The sequence below is a fragment of the Sorex fumeus genome, unplaced genomic scaffold (genome assembly GCF_029834395.1).
Source record: "Sorex fumeus unplaced genomic scaffold, SorFum_2.1 ptg000043l, whole genome shotgun sequence".
Taxonomy (NCBI): Eukaryota; Metazoa; Chordata; class Mammalia; order Eulipotyphla; family Soricidae; genus Sorex; species Sorex fumeus.
This window is the reverse complement of record NW_026606100.1, coordinates 6417646-6432352: the sequence shown is the minus strand read 5'-3', so window position 1 is coordinate 6432352 and position 14707 is coordinate 6417646. Positions and strand designations below refer to the sequence as shown.

The 14707-nt window shown below is 59.5% G+C and overlaps 1 protein-coding gene across 1 annotated transcript in view; it reads right to left on the bottom strand.

Annotated features, from left to right (window-relative positions):
- The window catches only part of RASGEF1A (RasGEF domain family member 1A), a 62293-nt gene extending 48429 nt beyond the window's left edge, over positions 1 to 13864 (bottom strand). The window contains exon 1 of the mRNA XM_056120647.1: positions 13708 to 13864. The gene's annotated coding sequence lies outside the window, so the exon portion shown is untranslated. The remainder of the gene's footprint in view (positions 1 to 13707) is intronic.
- Between the last annotated feature and the right edge of the window lie 843 nt (positions 13865 to 14707).

Sequence of the window (14707 nt, the reverse complement as noted above, 5' to 3'; positions counted from 1 at the left end):
AATCCCTCCTGCAAGGACTTAATGCCCCCATGGTGAGTAACGACAATGCACACTCATTTCCTTCTGAGGAGACAATTTGTGATCGTTCTGTTTGCCATTTATTGGTAACGAGCAATTAAAATTAATTATTGTGGGCCTGCTGGGGGGGGGTAGAAAAACAGACACGGGTGGAGGGAAGGTGAGTGTGTGGGTGGTGGTGGGATACCGAAGACCTGGAACAGATCATCACGAGCAACTGTGTAAACCACGGTGTTTAAATGAAGTGTAGGCGTGGGGGGCGGGGGTCCTCAAGAGTCAGCTTCCAGGTTTCCAAGATGGGCAAGTGCTGGGGGTTTGACTCATCACTGCTCAGTGTTCCAAGCACAGCAACAACCGAGGATCCTGGGAGCTGAGTTGGGCCGGATGGGGCAGCCAGGGAGGCCTGGGAGCTGAGTGCCCCTAAGGCCTAGCCCTGGGCCAGTTACTGAAGTGCCCACTGAGGCCTTTTGGTGAAGTCTCAGGTCAGAGCCCCTGAAGGCCACTCATGAGTGCTGTCGGGCCAGTCTGAGTTTGTACCCCGGGACCCTGTCACTGAAGCTGAGAATCAGTGGAGTGCACCTGCCCGCACCTCCCGCCCCTGGAAGGAAGACTCTGAGTTGCTCTACCCTGCTGCTGCGCCTCTGGGGCCAGGCCCAGCCCAGGCCCAGGTCCTCAGCGAGATGAACCCCCAGGTCCCGCCTCCAGTTGATGCTTGGACTCAGTGCCGTGTGTGGGTTTGGCACCCAGCAGTGCTTAGCGAGATCAAAACAGGAGGTTGTCCTCTGGGAAGGTTCCGGAACTCAGAGGAAGGATCTTCCTCTTGGCCCAGCCTGAGCTCCCTGGGACTGACTGCTTACCCCCGAGAAGTGGTTCTCAAACTCCACAGACCTGAATGAATCCCCTGGAAGCCTTCATCAACTGCCCACTGCGGCCCACCTTCAGCATCAGAGGGCAGGGGAGGCCTGAGAAGCTCCACTTCTAACCTGGGCCCAGAGGGAGGCGGAGGATGCTGGTGCCGGGACACTCAGAGGCCCCCGTGTGAAACCTGAGCAGAAGGAGATGATTCCGAGGAGGCAGCTGCTGGGGCATCCTGCCTGTCCAACTGTGCCCAAGCGGGCCCACTGGCGGCGGCAGGATGGACAGAGCTCAGACAGAGCTCTGCTGGGCTGGGCAGAGCTGAGCATTGAAGGTTCAGGTGGAGGGACTGCCAGCCTGGAGGAGGGGTCCTCATTTTCCCTCTGGTCCAGCACTGCCACCTGGGCTTGGACAGAGTCCAGGAAGCTGCAAGGAACCCATGTCTTTCCTCCCCAAGGGTGCTCCTGCCGCTGTCCATCACTGTCCATCCTTGTCCACCACTCACCACTCTCCTCAATGCTTTGCCACAGGGGACTCCCCTAGACCCCCACTTGAGAGAGCTGCTATCCCTGGACACACCTCTTGGGTCTCCCCAATACAATATAAACACTGCCCTCCCGTTGTTCATCGATTTGCTCAAGTGGGCCCAGTAACATCTCCACTTTGAGGCTTCTTGCTACTGTGTTTGGCATATCGAATACGTCACGGGTGGCTTGCCAGGCTGTGCCGTGTGGGGGAGATACTCTCAGTAGCTTGCTGGGCTCTCCGAGAGGGGCAGAGGAATCGAACCCGGCTTGGCCGGGCTGGCTGCGCGCAAGGCAAACACCCTACCGCTGTGCCCTGGGCAGGAGCCTCGGGGGGAGGGAGCCCCTCCCTATTCATTCATCCAACAGACACTGACCAGGGGTTCCAAGCAGAACCGGACAGGAGCTCCAGCCCGTGTGGAGGGACCAGCCTACCCGGACCCTCATCCTTCATCACCAACCCCACCCCCGGGAGCCAAACACTGAGGCCGAGCAAGGCATATGTGCCCGGCAGGAGGGGCTCGGAGGAAGCGAGTGGGCCGCCACAGCTAAGGCTTCTTCCTGCCAATAAAGCCAGAGGCCCACCCTGCCCACAGTGCACCCACTTGCGGCCCCATCAGACCCCAAAAGCAGGCAAAGCAGGATCCCAGCAGAGCCCTATTCCCCAAAGTCAGCAGGGACTGGGCTTGGGATAGCCTGGAGCAGCAAGGACCTAGGAGAGCCCACCTAGCGCCCTGTAGGCCCACCCCCAATGCCCCTCCCAACCTCCTGCAGTGGAAGTAGGAGCTGGGGCCTGGACTAGCTCCCGTGGCCTTGCCCATCCCACGTCCCCCCATGTGCAGGTCCGCAGGCCCTTCACTGTGTCCCCCAGTCTGGCCCCAGGGGAGTCTCACCTCTCCACCCCACCCCTACAGCACTTTGGGTCCAGGTCCTACTGCTGGGAACTCGGGGTGCCCCAGTTTGGTGTCCCCTAATGTTCTCAGCCGTGCAAAGGTACCCCTTGGTTTGCACCCTGAGCTCATGGGCGCCTTCAGCTTCCCCTCCCACCCTCCTTCCTGATGACAGCACAGACAAGAGCCCGACGCTCTTTTCCCCAGGTCCCAAGCAGGCCCTGCCCCAAGCATGCTCCCCACCAGCCCCCACCCCCCATGTGCAGGCAGGGCCACTACAGGATCTGGCATCCGAGGGGTGCATGGACTCTTTCTGTAACTCCCCAAACCTGTCAGGACTGATAGGAATGCATCACCCCCTCCCCCAGGGGCTGCCTCATACCAGGAAACAGCCATGGCACTAACCTCACAAAGGCCAGCAGGTGCCCTGCTCCACGACAGCAGGTGAAGGAACAGCAGCATGAGCTCACAGGGAGAACAGGCAGAAGGCACCTGGTGGGTCTCGGGACCAGCACACGCAGCAAAGCTCAGCGAGACCCACGTGGCGGGGGGCCAGGGGGCCAGGTAAGAATGAACAGGGCACTTATCCGACTTTGTGCAATAAATGTTTGGGGTGACCAAAAGCCCTGGTTGAAAAGAGCACATCATGATGAAGGGAAACTGAGGCAGGAGAAGGGACCCTTCACAGGTGCTGTGCCATGGCCCGGTGCCACCGCATGGGGAAGCATCAGGGTGGACAAAGACCAGGAAGAGGGCTCATCAACAATGAGGGGGCCCTCAATCACTCCCACGCCCCAGTGACAAGAACAAGGAGACCCAGGAAGTAATGCGAGCCTGAGAGCAGGGAAGCTGTTTGAGCTTGATTCCAGTTTAAAGGAAACGCCAGCAGGGAAGATGCTGACTAACGGACAGTGCAAGGCAGACAGACAGATCTCAGATACTCCTAGACAGCGCCAAGAAGCATTTGCCTGGCGGTTCTTGGAGAACCATATGGGATGCCAGGGACCCAACAGGCTGGAGGCACTTTTGATAAAGGTTGGGGGGTTGTTGGGGGAAACAGCTCTGATTAAAGAGGCTGGAGAAAAATAACAACCAAGACCACACTCAGTTTCTCTGCTCACCAGCTTTACAAACCAGTGGCAAAAAAAAAAAAAAAAGACATTTTTCAGGACAATTAAGCAAAACCGTGTATGTGCTCTGAGCTAGATATAGCTAGGAATTACTTTTGACTCTAAGTGTGATAACGACCCTGTGATTTTGTGTGGAAATGACCTTGTTTGCTTTAGACATCCACACCCAGAGTGTAGGAGAGAAGACTACTTAGGTCAGGGATTTTATTTAATTCCCTCAGCCCAAGGGAAAAGTAAGAGAAGAAAGGAAGGAAGGAGAAAGAAACACCAGTAAGAGAGTGAGACGGTTAAGTCGACTGCTGAGCCTGGGAGAGGGCGCATGGGAGTTCGTGGGTCTCTTCTCTTCACCTCCCAGTGCTTTGGGAAAATTTTACAATAAAACTTTAATTTAAAATATTGAGGGCCACAAAGATAGATCAGTGAGTAGGGTGCTTTGTATGCAGCTAACCCAGATTTGACACCAGCACATATGGCCCCCTGAGCCTCTCCAGGAGTGATTCTTGAGTACAGAACAAGAAGTAAGACCTCAGCACCACTAGGTATAACCCCAAAACCAAACAAACAGATAAATTATGGTCTCCACACATGAATTTAGAATCAAAAGCAGCTAAGTATGGAAAGGAAGTCAGAGCAAAGAAAGTATAGAAATAGTCCAACACATGGAGCAACTTAGTATATAATAAATTTATGTGTACTGTACTGATAAATGTATATGTACACAGTATATGTACTGATAGTACAAATCTGTGAAGAAAAGAATTATGTAATAAGAGGAGAAGCAGGAGTAAACCCTGAGCACTGCAGAGGGAGACCCAAAAACCAAAAAATTTAAAAACTAAAAAAATAGCCATCTGGGGGGGAAAAAGAATTAAATGGGAGGGGTTGGAAAGACTACAGAAATTAAGGCACTTGCCTTGCATGAGGCCAACATCTGATTTGATTCTCAAAACAGCAAATGGTTCTCCGAATCCTAAGCACAGAGTAAGATGCCCCGAACAAAAAAAAAGACGATGAAGAAGAAAAGCATTAGGTCAGTGTCCCAATAGATGGAGTGAGCACTCACATTTGGAACCCCAAGCCTACGAGACACAAGCTGCTGCCTGACAGTTTTTGAGCAGAAAAGGCTTTTCTGTTGGTTTGAAACCAAAAAAAGATACTGATCGGCAGACATTTTTCTCTATAGGAACAGTAATTTCATGGGATATAAACCTAAAATAATTACAAAATCCCCAAACCATTTTTGACATGATTATGGCCGCAACCACATGAATGAACTCAAGGATATCATGCTGGATGAAGTCAGTGAGAAAGGAGGCAGGGCCAGAGCTACAGAACAGCGGGGAGGGCGTTTGTCTTGCATGCAGCCAGCCCAAGTTCGATCCCCGACATCCCATATGGTCCCTCAAGCACCACCAGTAGCAATTCCTGACTGCAGAGCCAGGAGTAAACCCTGAGCATCACCAGGTGTGGCCCAAAAACAAAAAAGAAAGAAAGAGATAAACAAAAAATGATCTCTCTCATATGTGGGATCTAAAGTCACACAGCAAGGTATGGGGAGAGGTTGAGAGGACAATTGGTGTCCTTGGGGGAGGGGGTGGTTACACTGTGATGGATGTGGTGTTGGAATTATGTGCACGGGAAACCAATAACAGTATTGTAAATCAAAGAACCTTAATAAAAACTGAAAAAAGGAAAAAGAGTGGCAAATGTCCTAACCAGCAAAGTGAAAAATACCATAAACTGGGGAAAGAATTTTCAACTCATACTCCAAAGCATCACTTTCCTTAATATACAAAGCTCCTATGAATCGATGAAAAATACTGTCAACCAACAGAAAGATGGTTCATAAAACAAATACCCACTTACAGGAAAGAGAATAGAGGTGGGTTATAAAAATATCTTGTTCACAATAAAAAAAAATACTAACTGGGCCCAGAGGGAAAGTACAGTGGGTAAGGTGCCTGCCTTGCATGCAGGGTTCAACCAGGGTTTGATCCCCGGCCCCCTATATGGTACCCCACTAAGGAATCCCTGAGCACAAAGCCAGGAGTAACCCCTGAGTACTTCCCGGTGTGACATAAAACTAGGGGTGGGGGAAGAATTTTACTAAAATTGCAAGGAGTCACCTCTTCTCTCCTGCCAGATTGGAAAGGACCAGGGGGTGCTGAGAAACAGGTGCTCGCATGCATCAGCCGTGGAGTGTGAACGAGCATGGCTGCAGAGCGGTTTGGCAAAATCTATGAAAGGCACAAAGGCTCCTCCACTCCGCCTTATGAGCCTGCCCCTGTGTATCTGCCTACAAACGGGCTCACATGTATTTGCAAAACGGTGTCTGTGCATGCGGCCACAGAGTGGAGCAGAATGGTGCTGCCTTGCCGTTCAGGGGGAAAACATACAAGTGTTCAACAGAGCAAGGCTGCTCTCTGCCCCCCGAGATGGGGCTGCAACACACACACACCCTGCACTCACATACTACGCACACATACTGTATACACACAGTACACACATATTGTAAGCTCACCCACCGTACACACACAGGTTGTATACATACACACTGTATACACACACCGCACACACATACTGTATATACACTGTACACACAATACACAGACAGTACATACGCACTCACACACACACACATACACACACACAGTCATTTCCCTGCGCCAGCCCCAGCTTCCGTCACTGAAGATGCTTATGAAAGGCCTTGTCACTGTAATGAAAGGCCTGAGTGCAGCGAGCATCCTGAACCCTCTTGTCCTGGGGGTCCCTGCTAGCCTGAGGAGGGGGTGCAGCACTCAGGCCCAGGTGCACAGCGCACCCCAGTTCCCACACAGAGGCATGAGGGCAGAGGGCACCATACAGGGACAGAGCTGCCAAGGGGCCCCAGTAGTCCCTCTCTGGGAGAACATTCACAGCCCCAGGAGGAAACCACAGTTCACAGGGGTGCTGAGAGCTGCTGGTGGGTGAGGAGGCAGCGGACATTCATAGGGTGGTCTGGAGGGGCCCATCCGCCCCCTGGGGCCCTGAGACACGGTTAGGGACCCTGAATAAAACCACCACTGAGGAATGGGGACATAGAGATGCCCCTCATTGAATGGCCTCAGCACCGTCTGAGTCGATGGGAGTGGGGGTGCATAGTCCTGAGGCAGGATTCAGGGGTGCTCCTGTGGTGGTCAAGACACCGTCCTGGGGGTGAGGTCGGGGCTTCATCGCCGCGCTCTCAGACCTATCCTATGCTCGTCCTTCAGTGCCCGCCTGGTGTCCAGCACCTCAGCGCATGTGGGGTCTGAACCCGAGGGCACTTCCTGGGGGTGTGGCTGGGGCCACCCCAGGTATCAGGGCAGGTCCCCAGAGGAGAGCAGTGCTGAGGGACGCGAGTGCCCCCGCGGGAGGGCTCAGGCTGGTGTCCATCCCCTTAGGAGTCACGGAGGGGCAGTCGGGGCAGGGGTTAGGTGGGCCTGTACCCCAAACCTCACGCTGCAGCCTCCCCTGGGGTGCAGAGGAGCAACCCTTCCTGTAACTCCCAGTGAATCAGCCTCTGTCCTCAGCAGGTGCCCTGAAGATATCATGTGCTGGAACCTTCCATAGACTGCAAGGCTGAGGCTACAGATGAAGGAAATGACGAGGGGCCTCCCCAGCCCTGTGACAAGTGCCTGGGTCCTGGCCAGCCCCGCACATTCCTCACCCGTCAGGCTGCGCGAATGCCAGGCCCCAGGTTAGAGTGGTGGGTGTCCACGCTGATGCCCGGGCCTGGGGCGGCCTCTGCCAAGGCTGCTCCCCAGGCCCCACTGGCTGAGGCCTCTTAGCTCTCTGCTTTGCCACAGCGCTGGACCCCCACACAGGGCTTTAATTCTGTAGCTTGAGAATAAATTCTGCTGGGCTAGAGAACCAGTTCCCAGAGAGGCTTCTGGACGCAGCCTGCAGCACTTCGGGGGACGGGATGCTGTGCAGAGCCTCCTCTAATCGAATGGGGTGTGGTGGCTCAGCTTTATTCCCACGGACCCAGGGCACCTGGCAGCGAGGGAGGGAGCTGTTCCTGGGAGGAAGGAGCTCCCTGTGGAGCATCAAGGAAGAAAAGCTCCGAGGATGTGATGGGAAAAGCCAGGGGAGCAGAGAGGAGTGGCAGAAGGTTGGGAGGAGTCCAGCTGGCTAGGGACTGGCTGAGGGGCACAGATGTCACGACACCCAGAGGCCCAGCAGGTGTGGGCCGGGCTCCTGGACCAGGTGCTTGCACCAGTCCAGCCACAGCCCGTCTGTGTGTCAGCCACACCATGCTGACCTGCACCAACTGCCGACTGGGCCTGTCTCTCCATTCCTGGCTGTCTCTCCAGGCTGGCCCTGAGTCGAACTATGAAGCCAGGAAGACAGTGTGGGTCTCCTGCTGCAGACCATGAGTCAGGGGCCCAGTTGGTCTTCAGGCTGAGGGTGCTCACCCCCTTGGCCTTATGAACCTGAGGCAGGGCCACTCTCATTCTGGTCTTCTCTGGTCAGTCCAGCCTCTGCAGTCCAGCCAGAGCTGACAACCAGGATGGTCGCTCCATCCGTCTCTGCATAACTGAGAGGCCCTCCAGGCCCAGAGCAGCCCTCGGCGCGACTGCGGCCCGGCCGTGAGCTGCGTAAAGATGTAGATATGAGGTGGCACTGAGGAAGACGAGACCAAGGCCTGCTGGCCGGTGGTGTGTGAGCCAGACAACAGGGCAGTTCCCACCTGGCTACTGGCCGCCTGCTCCCCGGCACCTGTGTCCGGGCCCCTGGTCCCAGGCAGAGGCAAGGAGGCCGCAGCCCCAGAACGTGGCCTCTCCAGACAAGGTCCTCTGGCCCCAACCCACCAGGATCCCTCAGTCATGTTGTCATTTAATCCCATTAATGACCCATAGCCATTGTGCTTTCTTTGTTGACCTACTCACTAGGCTTTCCATTTTCAAGTTTCAAACTTGTTTTGGAGTCTGTTTTTTTTATTCGTGTTTCTCATAGCTGCGCTGCAGGCAGAAGGTCTGGTCTGAGTCAGTGTTTCAGTGAGATTCCCTGGGATGAGTCTCTGGCCACTGGCAGGAAATTCTCACCCACCTTCTGACTGGCATCTGCTGCCTCCTCCCTGCAGGTCAGCGAGCTCTAGGGGCGCTCCACCAGGAGGGGCATGCCCAGCTCCAGCTGTGTTCCCTCTTGGAAGTCACTGGGATTGTTTTGGACCCTGGCCAGTCCTGTTCCCCGGCCCCCTCTTGAGGGTTTTAAGGTTCTTTGCTGGCCCAGCAGGGAGGGCCTCCCAGGAAGGGTCCAGGTGCCCACATGAGCTGGTGCTCACAGGTTTCTCAACCTGGGTGGGGTGAATCCAACAACTCAGCTAGAGGGTGGCAGGGCGCAGGGTCTGGGGAGTCCTGTCCTGTGTGGGGCTGAGAGAAGGGCCTTGTCTCTGAAGGGGCATGGGGAGGTCCTCCACAGGGCCACCTGTGCCCACCCGCAGTCTGCTCGGTTTAGAGCAGCTGCTGGGTGCTGAGCCATGAGCTCAGGAAGGCTTCTGAATTTCCTGAGAAACACGCTGCACTCCTCGCATGGGGGTGTCTCCAATTCGAACCCCATCAGCTCCACACTCACCCCCACTCCTACCCTCCTGCCCGCACCCCCAACTCTGAAGGCAGAGCCTGGGCCCCAGTGGCCAGGGCCCCCAGGCTAGGCTGGCAGGGGCTTAGGGTCTTGCCAGCACCTCACTTCCTCAAGATCCTTCCTGGGGGGCACCCAGAGCTGGCTCAGACTTCCCTGGGGAAGGGCCTCCGGGAGGTCCCAGGGAAAGGTCAGAGCCCCACTACTCGGTCTCAACAGTGACAAGTTCTGGCTCTTCCTCTGGGAACTATCTCAGGATGCTAGAGCTGGGTGGGCACATCCCAGCCGCACCTCAATCTGGATTCCCTGCCTCACCCCCACTCTGGGGGCCAGAGGGGCGCTGCAAGGCGTCTCTCCCAAAGCCAGGATGAGGCCTCCCCCAGAGGACTAGAGGCTCCCTGACAGACATCGGAGGTGGGGCTGGGCACCAGAAGCCAGGGGACAGGAAAGAGGAGGAGGAGGGAGGGGTTGGTACTACCCGGCTGTGGGGGCAGGGGAAGCAGGTCTCATTTAATAAGCCGCAGCACCCCTCGCCCAGCCCCCTCAGCTCTGGCGAGCCAGCCTCCTCCACGGAAGCTACTCTTTGTTAACAGTGTTGCCATGGCAACGGGATCCAGGGAGAACTCTCTCTTCAAGGTAGAGTCTGAGGGTGACACTTGGAGAAGCGGAAGTGGTGACAGCAGGCCAGGCCTGGCCTCCCACCCCACCCCGCCGCTCCTCTCCAACCAGGCCGTCCCGGGACTGCAGCCCCTTGGCCTGTGACTCCGCTCTCCTCCCTCCTCCCTCTCTGCCCTATCACGTACATGGCTCCCAGACCTGCCTGGTCCACGCATACGGCTGCCATGTTGGAGTGGGGGGTCTGGTTGGGCCCGTAGACGAGGCCTTGGCTGGGCTCCCTCCCAAACAGACCAGTACTCAGGGCAGGGTGCGAGAGAGCCAGGGCATCCGTGCCCAGAGACACACCCAGGGAAGGGTGGGAACAAACAGGGGAAGGGGTGGGAGAGATGGGGGGGTGGGGCCAGACAACAAGTAAGGCTGTGGCAGAGGCATAAGGGAGCCGCCAAAGAGCCTCCGCTCATGGGCAGCCCAGGGTGGCCAGTGATGCTGGTGGGCTGTCTGCAGGGCACCAGGGCTGCAGGGCACTAGGGCGGTATCGGGCATCCCAAACTTGACTGGAACAGCGACAGCGTAGAGGACAGGCTGCACTGACACTCTGCAGGAGGGAACAGAAGCCATGACTGAGGGGGGCAGAGGGTGGAGGTGCCAGTCAGGAGGGATGGGGACACCGGGTGGCCAGGACAGCAAGGTGACAGGACATGGCCTGGGTGGGGCCCGCCCCCCCGAAACAGGGCAGGAGCCCCTGTGGGGCTGGAGCTGGTCTCTGCAGACCGTCTCCCTGCAGTGGAGGGGGTGCCAGATTGGAGGGGGCTGGATGAGTGGGAAGTGAGGAAGTGGGGTGAGCAAGCTGAGAACAGGGCTTCAAAGCCAGCAGCAGGGGAGGGAGGGAGGGAAGGAGGGAGGGAGGGCGCAAAATAGCCGGAGGGGAAGCCACGGGCAGGAGAGGGGCACGCTGTGCTTCTGGGAAAGCAGCATGGCCACCTCACCTCCGAGGCCAGGGGCAGGGACCCCTCAGGACCCCTGGCCATGAGGAAGTGCGACGGGAGTGCCCAGGCCCCCCCCTCCCCCCATGGCCAGCTCTCAGTGCCACAGCTGACCTGCGTGTCCCGTGTCCCTCTCTGAAAGTCTCGGCCTCTGCTCTCCCCGGCCCCCAGCCCCTCGGGGGTCTGGGGGACAGGCTCTGCTCTCTGGAGGAACCCCCGGTGCCAGCCTGTCAACTGAGGTGCCAGGCACTTCCCAGGACGGATCCTGGGGTGTTGCCCAGAACCACACTCTTGCGCCCTTCGGGAAAGCTTTTCTGGAGAGGGGAGTGAAGCCCTGGGCCCACCTGACTTTGGACCCTCAGAGAGGGCAGCTACAGCAGCGTGCAGTGGAGCCCAAGGGTGCCCCTTCGCCACCTCCGCCAAGCCTCTCCCCCGCCCAGGGAGCCCCACTCCTCTGCCCCAGGAAGCCAGGACATGCTTTAGGTTTCCCATGCCCCTGCCCGTGATGTCTGCAGACCCCTCACCCTCCTCCAGGTGGTTAGACTGCTGACCTCCCTCCCCCAGCATAGGGACACTGGGCGTGGATAGCCAAGCCAGAGGCATCTCAGGTGCCTTCTTGGCCACCCCTATCCCAGGGCTCTGTGCTCTGAAAAGGGGGCTGATGCACCCCTCCCAAACCTCCTCAGGTTGAGGGGGCCAGACAGGAGGGCCGCAGACCCCTGCAGTTTCCCTGCCAATGGCACTTGATGATGTGAGGCCTCGCCCTGCCTCAGCCTCAGATTCTGCCTGCAAGCGTGTTGCTAAGTAAACAGTCAGCCGCCCGCAGGAGGGAGGTGGGCAATGGAGGGCAAAGGCAGAAGCCAGCGGCAGCCCGAGTGGGTGGGAGACGCAGGAGGCAGATCTCAGCTCAGCATCTTGAAAGCTCAGGGAGAAAAACAGCTCAGGCAGCAGCGGTACCCGGCCAGAGGGGCTGGAGCAGATGGCCTCAAGCAAGGGAGGGGGCAGGAAGGGAGGCAGCCCAGCAGGGGCCGCAGGGGGCCCAGCCCGCACCAGGGCCACACCGGGGCAAGACCACCAAGACCCTGGACCCCTCCAGCTGGCCCTGAGGGACCAGGGCCCAAAGGACTGTCTTCTGGGCTAAAGCCACCCACCAAAGTCCCAGCCTTCAGCCAGCCGGCTCAGTAGGTTGTGCTTCGACCTCCACCCCCGCCCGGACCCCCGCCTGGACCACTCTAGCCAGCTCTCTGACCAACGTGGCTTCTGCTTGAGATGGGAATCTGCAGTGAAAACACCCGAGGCCAATCACAGCCATCGCTTTCCCAGTTTGCTCCATAATGCTACAAGTGGGGGAGACAGGTGTGCTGGCCGACCCTCAGCCTTGCAGGGCACCCAGCCCCTCCCCTGAATCCCAGCCTGCAGATTCACTGGGGGGGCGGGACTTTCCCTGGCCCCTCCCCCTGACTGAGGGCCCAGTGAGGGATGCCCTCTCCCAGCTGCTGGCCTGCTGGGGTCTGCCCCTTCCTCCTGCTGCAGCCTCCCCGCCTGCAGTTGCTAAGTTACACCAAACCCCTGCGCAGTGTGAACTGCTCCATTTCCACAAGCTGCCAGGTGGAAGGGAACCATCGGGTTGGCAGTTCCAGGATGCCCCCCCATCCCGCCCTACACAGACACACACAGGAGGAAGCAAACTCACTGGCAGGCTTTCCGCCCCAGAGCACACCTGGGGACACCTGCTTGTGCTCCCCAAACCCAGAACTATGAACAAGGGCACCCTGCTTCACCCAGCGGCCCTCAGACAGGATCCATGGGAGGTTCCCTAGCATGCAGCCCCCTCTCAGGTCCTTGTGCTACCCCCACACAGCAGATGGCTGTTGGTCACTCTCACCCAGGCCCCTAGGAGCACAGAGAGGCTGGGAAGCTGAGGCGACCCTGGTCTCCCAGGGCCTCTACGTCCACTGCACCTCTTCCTCCCGTTCGGGTCGGAGTTCCAAGGGGAAGCATCCTGGGGGAAGGCCCTCAGGAGTCACTGAAACCTTGCTGTCACTCTCCATCTGGGGAAACCGAGATGGAGGTCCCTGCAGTTTGCCCACCTCTATGGGATCCCTGGTCCCAGCAGGAGCTGCCGCTCTGCTCCAGGCTTCTTCAGGGCAGGGCAGGGCCTGGTCACAGTCGAGAACGGGAGGGCAAGACTGTCCAGGGGGAGACGTGAGAACCTAAAGGGGATGCAGACCAGCACCCCGGTGGTCCCCCTACTGCAAGCCAGCCTGACTCCGTGTCCTGTGCTGCTGGGCCAGGTGCCATCTTGCCCCACAGGGAGGGAGCAGCATGACAGCGGTGATGAGGATGAACCAAGGGGAGCGAGGGGCTTTCGCAGGAAGGAGGGGGCGCGGCCGCCGCCACCTCTCAGCCCCCCAGGCTTCCCAGTAAATAAGGACCCGGTCCTGTGAAGAGATGCTTAGGCAGCAGTTCCCTACACACACACACACACACACACACACACACACACACACACACACACACACCCCATCTTCACCTGCACAGACCACGGTCCTTCAAATGACCCTAGCCCACGGTGCCAGTGCGGGCGTCTCCCACCGACCCGCGCTCCCCAACGCTGGGCTCACGCACTCCTTCCTCCCCGCCCCCAGCAAGGACGTGCGAAGCCCCCGCGGGGCCCCGGAACGCGGACGAGCAAATGGAAACTTCCAACTGCGCAGCCCCGAGCTCCTCGGGTTCCCCAGCCCCCGACCCCCCGCGCCGGCCCGGGCCAGCGATCCCACGAGCCAGTGCCCACGCCCGCCGGCCCAGTGCGCTCCCGCCACGCCCAGGCCGCGCCCGCGCGCAGCGGGGACCCCGCAGGGGCGGGAGACGGGGCGCGGGGAGGTGGCCGGGGGTCCCGGCGCCCCGCAGCCCGGGGCGGAGTTCTCGGCAACTCCGCGCGCCTCGGCCGCCCCGGCCCCACGACGGCCGCGCCGGGCAGGACCCCGGGCCGGCGCACGCCCCGCCCTGCCCACGCGCGCCCCCGAAGGGGACGGCCCGCACCTCGCCGGGAGGATCCGGGGCGCGGGGCGCCGGCGGCCGCTCCTACCTCGCTCCGGGCCGGCGTCGCTCCCGCGCGGCCCTCGCGCCGCAGTCGGGCCCCGAGCAGCGCGCGGCCGGCGCCGGCGGCGGCTCATGCTCGGAGCCGGGGCCCGCGGCACCCGCCCACCCGCGGCCGCCCCCGCGCTGCGCCAGCTGCGGGCAGAGCGGCTCCTCCGCAGCCGGGGCCGGGGAGCGCGAGCGAGCGCGGAGCGAGCGCGGGGCGGGCGTGGAGCGGGCGCGGAGCGGGCGGGCGGGCGCGAGAGCGCGGGGAGCGGGCGGGCGAGGGCCGGGGGCGCCGGGAAGCGCCGGGTGCCGAGCGGGCTCGCGGGAGGGGGTGCGGGGCCGCGCCCCGACGGGGGCACGGGGCTGGGCGCGCGGGCCGGGCGCGCCGAGAGGACGGCGCTGAGCCAGGGGCCCGCGGAGACGGAGCGCGAGGAGGACGCAGAGCGCGGAGCGCGCGCCAGGCTGTTTTAGGAAAAAAACACAAGGATAGGGCCATGAACACCCTCCCCGCCCCCCAAAGTGATGGGGCCACCCCCAGTGGGAGACCCTTCGGGACTCCTGAGAGCTGCAGGAATTTCCGCGTTATCTGGGAGTGAAAGTACGTTCGTAGGCGAACGCTGCTTCTCTCTGGGCCCCACGACCACCCTTCTAAGTCTGGGCAGGGGCTTCCCACTGCGCACATGAGTACCCTGATGCGCAGGGCAAAGGAGGAGACCCTGGGAGAGCTCGATACCCCCCAAGCAGGATCCGCACCACTTAGACAGGTTCCAGGGTCCGGTTACCCCGAAACCACTCAAAAGCCGCTCCTAGTCTTCTAGTGCCCAAGAGCAGCCCCCCACGTCTTTGAAGGAACACCCCTATTCTCTGGCCAGACTCCAGCAATCCGGGGACCTGCAGACTGGAGGTGTCTGAGGGAAGAATGGGGAGGTGACCTTTGAAACCCCTGGAAAATGCTGAAGACTTCGTTCATTCATTCAGTACATTTGGGTGCTCAGGGCGGCCAC